Source organism: Ochotona princeps, chromosome 17 (genome assembly GCF_030435755.1).
Source record: "Ochotona princeps isolate mOchPri1 chromosome 17, mOchPri1.hap1, whole genome shotgun sequence".
Classification (NCBI taxonomy): Eukaryota; Metazoa; Chordata; class Mammalia; order Lagomorpha; family Ochotonidae; genus Ochotona; species Ochotona princeps.
Window position 1 is genome coordinate 50,680,052 of NC_080848.1, and position 6,086 is coordinate 50,686,137.

Sequence of the window (6,086 nt, forward strand, 5' to 3'; positions counted from 1 at the left end):
TATATTGTATTACTTGTTTGTTTTAATTCTAAAAGCTTGGTTTTTCAAAATATAGAAGGGCACAGTCTGGAAGACTAGGAGGTTAGAATGTTTGTGCTAAACCATAGAAGGATAAGAACGCATGGCAAGATAGTAAGCAGAGTTCTTTCCAGAGGAAGGGAGAGGAAAATTTTTTCCAGAACTTTCCTGAAACTCCCTCTCTCTATTTGGGGAGCAGACAAGGGAAGCAAAGCAGCATGTTAGAGAGGACCTTGGCCTTGGCTGCCATGTTCATGACCCTTTCAGCATTCAAGGAGGGGGAAGAGATGACAGCTACTACGGGAATGCTTGTGTATTCAGGAGAATGCGGGCCTCTGAGCTATGCTTCCCAGGGGAGCCAAAGCAAAGTGCAAGCAAGAGGCAGTTTGGGGTCTGGCTAAAGAAACAACACAGATAGTTGCGCTACCTAGAGGTCTTCACTGGTGGCAATGCATGGTTATGAGGACTATAAATGATGGTTTACATCTTAGGACAAACAAGATGGAGACCAGATGCTCCTCTCTTGATGACTGGAAGGGAAATTCCTCCTGCAGAAGAGACAGTGCAGCAAAGAATCTGGAACAGACTCTAGAGACGTCAGAAATGGTTGGACTTCCTTGAATTGTCCAGGTCATGTCTACTCCTCAGTGGACCAAGGGATGGGTCAGCCTGAGTTTGGACCACTCCAAACATAGGAAAAAAGAATTTAATATGGAAATTAGGGCTTACACAGTTATAATAAGGGCTAAGAAGGGAAGGGAAGGAGACTGTAGTTGAATGCCGACGTATAGCACTAAAGTCAATAGAATAGCTGGGTTTATGGAAAAATATGAGAAACCACAGCATGCCTGTGTTGGGTTCACAAAGTGTGAACCCTTGTTCACATATATAGCTGTTTGCATAACCTTCGAGGGGGAGATTCTTGGAGCTGGTCTGGCTACCAGGTCTTCCCAGATAAATATCCAGAGAAGACACAGGCTGCCCCTCAAATCTGATTTTCAGATTAGAAAAAAAAAAGAGTAAGTTTTTAGTGTATATACATGGTAAAGCAGTATATACTTCTACTAAAAAATATTTATCTGAAATGTAATTTTAATGCAATGCAATTTTAACCGAGTGTCCTGCATTTTATTTATAAAATCTGTTAAACTTACCCATGAATAACAGCATCCCTTTCATTTCCTTTTTCCAAATCTTGTGTGAAATAGACCCCCTGGAGTGTTAGTTCTTCATTACCATAACACCATACCCAACACAGGCTAAATGACAGAGTATTGTTCTGGCCTGTGATTTTGGAGGCTTACCATCCAAGCTTGGGCAGGCTCAGTTGGTTTGGAAATCAGGTGAGACTGGAGAATGAGCCAAGCTGTATGGTGGAAGAGTCCTGTGGAGAGCCAGCAACAGAAAAACACCTAGTTCCACCTTAAACTAATGTCAACAACCTTATCTTGAGAGCTGCCCTCCAAGGGCATATTCCCCTTGACCTAGGACTTGCCCTAGGGCCCATCTTTTAAGTATCATTATTGGGTCAAATCTCCCCCTGCCTGTATTATTAAGAATCTGGGAAATTACACATCTGCAGTTACTAGGGAGAATAAACATTTTGAAGCTTCGGTACTCAACCATGCGCTGGTATGTAGTATAGCAACAGGTAAAGCTGTTATCCTCAGTGCTGGCATCTGGTTGGACTGCTGGCTGCTCCACTTCCAATTCACCTCTTTATTAATGACTTGGAAAATAAAAAGAGTGGAAGACAGTTCGTGTACTTATGTCTTGTCACCCTTGTTGAAGACCCAGATGAAGTTCTTGGCTCCTGATTTTGGCCTGTTATAGTACTGGCCGTCGTGGCCATCTGGAGAGTGAACAAATGATGGAGCAATTCTTCTGTTCTCTCCCCTACTGTCTCTGTAACTCTTTTGAATTAAATAAAAATAACAAAAATAAAAATAAAATAAATACAAAAAATTTTTTTAAATGGAGCTGGTATGGTGGCACAGCAAGCTAATCCTCCACCTATAGTGCTATCATATCATATGGACTTTGGTTCGTATCCCAGCTGCTCCACTTTTGATCCAACTCACTGCTACCTGAGAAAGTAGTGGAGAATGGCCCACGGCCTTGGGCTCCTGCACCCACATGGGAAACCTGGGGGAAGCTCCTAACTTTGGATCTGCTTGATTCTGGCCATTGTGGCCATCTGAGGAGTGATTCAGCAAATAGAAGATCTCTTTCTCCTCTCTGTCTGCTTTCAAGTAAAAATAAGTAACTCTAAAATATTAAAAATAAAAAATTGCAAAAAATATAAAAAATATTAATAGAGCTTTTAGTAAGGAAGATTTGACAAACATAAGTTTTAAAAGTGATGGGGGGTGATGACGCTGGTTTGACAGTAGCCAATACATGGCAATTTGATTTGCCCTAATAAGATATCTGTGGTGAATTTGGTGGCTTGAAAACAAAAATTTACATTCTGGAGTCTGGAGGTCCAAGACCATATGTTGAGAGGTTTGGTTCTTCCAAAGGCTTTCTCCTTGGCTTGTAGATGACCCCTTCTTGCTGTATCTTTGTGTATGTGTCCACTCTATTGATATTTCCAAATTTCCCCTTGTGATACAAATATCAGTTGGGTTGGATTAGAAAATCTTATTTTAACTAATCTTCTCTCAAAAGCCTCATCTCTTTTATGCAGTCATATGTTAAGGTATTAGTGGCTAGGGTCTCAACATAGGAACTTTTGGGGACACAACACATTCTCTCACAGAGGCCATCGTAACTCAACTCTAGCTATAGGATAATAGCAGCATGTTGTGGAGGTAGACAATGGCCACCCAAGTAACAACAAGAAAAGGTTATTTGTTCAAAGCTTGCTAATACAGAGTAGTTAGCCACTGGGTCAGTTGAATTTTTATAAATATTCAAGGCAGGCAAAAGAATGGGAAATATTTGCAGTGGGGGAAAGGGAAGGCTTTAGTTGTGTACTGCTTGGAACTTTGGGGACAGAAGAGCTGAGGATGAGCTAACTAAAAGCAGGAGATCTCCTGGTGTTGGTGAAGAGAAGTTCTTTGGCCTCTCCAGTTGGTTCTATGTTGGAACTGGGGGAAAACATTAAATAAGCTATCAGTAATTAAATAAGCCAAGGCCATTTGGAAACTATAAACACAGGGGTTGTAGTTTGACTTTTGGGGCTGGTTACAGTAGACTTTGAATATGAATTCTATTTTTACATGATGTTTAACCATTCGTTGTCCATTCAGTCTCTTAATCTAGAACTCAGTTTTTCCCTTCAGAATCAAACTTTATGAGCCAAGGGAAAGGTGCTATCATTTCACACTAAAACTACCCTTTACTGCTCTCTAGTGTACTGTTACTTGAATCCAATCCATGTTCGATCACACTGTGTTGTGGGAGTTTCTATTTCTGATTGTGCAAAGATGGAAAGGGTGGAAGGTCTGGGACAAGGTTAAACTAGCATGAAATAGGACTCCTTCACATGTTTAGCAATCTAGTTAATCTTGGGAATTGGCAAACTTTACTACCAATGCACCAAACTCATCCCATCATGTACAAGAATTATTGAAAATGCAGCTTCAGGTAACACAGCCAGACCCATCGATTTTTATTTTTTTAGGGATGTTTTTAAAAAAAACATTAAGTACAGCTCAGGAGTTCTGAGTATAGATACTGTACAGTGCATGAAACCTTAAACATTTATTATCTTCCCCCTTACAGAACAAGTTTGCCCGTCATCAGTTTCCATTAGCAACTGTCAGATCCTCTGATTGGTAAAGACTCAGGGTGGAGAAGGTGTGAAGCAGCTTCTGCTTCGTGGAGTACAACTCAGAGTGTTTTGCTGTAAGACACAGATCCATACATGCTTCAACCAGCAACTGTTTTCTACTTTTGGTCTAGGGAATTACGATTATCTTCCAAACTGCCTGCTACCTCAGCCCAGGGACTTCTCGACTGTGAGACTGTGTCTAACTATGTAGCTGAAATATGTGTCTGGGTCTGAGCTCGAATCACTTAGTCCCCTGGTCATTGTCATCAGGGTAGACTGGGTGTTGGATCTCACCAAGATAGCAGCATCAGCCCCCACGCTTAGGTTTGATTGAGATAAATGGGGTCTGTACATCTGTTGTACTCCAACCTAGCAGGATGTGGGACGAAGCTGCAAAGGTCACTTTGGCTCCATGAGAGGAAGTACTATATGGGAATGGAGAGACCAGAAAGAGAAAGCCTTGTTCCTGATGACATTGTGGGCGGTCTGCCTTCAGCCTACACCCTGGACTTTTATTCACATGAGTCAATACTTTTCCTCCCCAATAAGCCAGCTTTATGGCTGTGTTTTCCATCTCTGTTTTAGGTGGCTAAGAAAGTTTCTTCATGCGTTGATTAGTGAAAGGAAAACAACCTGATTAGGGGAAATTGAGAGGAAAAAACATAAAGGGGCAAGGAGAAGTGAAAGATGAACCTTCAATTGCCTTGCTTCACACACGTATACTCTACATCACAGACTTTGCTCTTGGTTTTTATCCTGCTCTTGAATTAAGGCAGTCAACTAGAAATTAATATAGGCAGATTTCTCCATGTTTATTCACTGCTCAATGTTTAATTCCCAGAAGGATGAAAGAAATACTTACTTAATTAAATGTGCTAAACAATAGCAGTCCTCACTTGCGTTTCACATACATTTGTCTTGCAGAAATATTCTATGAGGAGTTGATGCAGCTATTTTTAAAAATGAATTCTGCTCACTACTTAATTATAATAATCTTTGGCGTGTAGCCGTGCATTTTCTACCCCAAGACACCAGTGGGCAGAATAAAGAGTGAAAAAAAAATACCTTCATGACTTTTTTTTTTTCTATTTTTTTTTCTGGGTTTTGGAATTCTTGAAACTCAGTGTGAACCTGCATTCTTAGACAAAGTCCCCTTAGTACTGAAGGAAATCTGAGAGACTGAGGGTGCCAACCTTTCTAGTGGTACTGAGATTATACACTTGTGAAATTTATATGTATATTCCTTTGCGGATATATGAGTGAATGATTCAATATAGGCATTTCCAAAGTCCTAAAAGTATGTTCACCTCTGAGTTTGGTGGGGTGGGTAGGTGGGCCAGATTGTTTTTAGGCCACAATGGACTGTGGTCTACAAAGAGTAGCTTTCTAAGGTGGTTAGAGTTGAGTGCACCTTACATGTGCTATTATCTGTTGCAGAAGGTCTCACTGTAGCTGTACGTGAAAGCCATCTAGGGAGTATTTTAAATGCATCAGCAGGTTAGGTCCTATCCTAGAGCAACTGAAGCAGTATCTTGTGAAAGGAATAAAGCCTTAGTATATATTAAAAGATCTCCAGGTAATTCTAATGTGCGTTGCCAGGGTAGAGAATGATTTGCCTCTTAGGAATCCCTTTCTTGTCTGGAAGCCAAGGTACTGAGAGAGCTGACTTGTTTGTCCGTTTAGACTTCTTATTATATCTCTGTTTCTCTCCCTCTCGCTCTCTCTGACTTATTATCACTTCTTATTTCTTTGCTTCTACCACTTCTCCTTTCCTCTGTTCTCCTAGACATTTGTATTTCCAAAGGTTATAGAGATTCTAAGAGAGGACTGAAGGGTTGGTGATGCAATGCAATGGGTCAAATAGTCAACTGTGATGCAAGCATCCCATTTTGTAGCACTTATGATCCAGTTTTCTGTGCCTGGGAAAGGAGCAGATGATGGCTAAAGTACTTGGGTTCCTGCTACCCATATGGGAGACCTGGACAAAGCTTCTTGATTGGGCTTGGTCCAGCCTTGGTTACTGTGGTCATTTGGGAATGAGCCAGCAGATGGAAGATCTCTTTGTAGCTCTATCTTTCAAATAAATATTTTTTTTCTTTAAAAAGGAACTGGTCCTGGCAACAAATATCCAAGACAGCTGCCAGCTGTATCTACAATGACCCTTAGTTCATTACAATAAAATTACCATCATGAACCTGACACCATGACACTTTGTTAATTTCCAAAAATGGGCAAGGAAATGGATGGTAATCAAGCCCTATATAGACTCTGCCCTCTTGAATATTCAGCT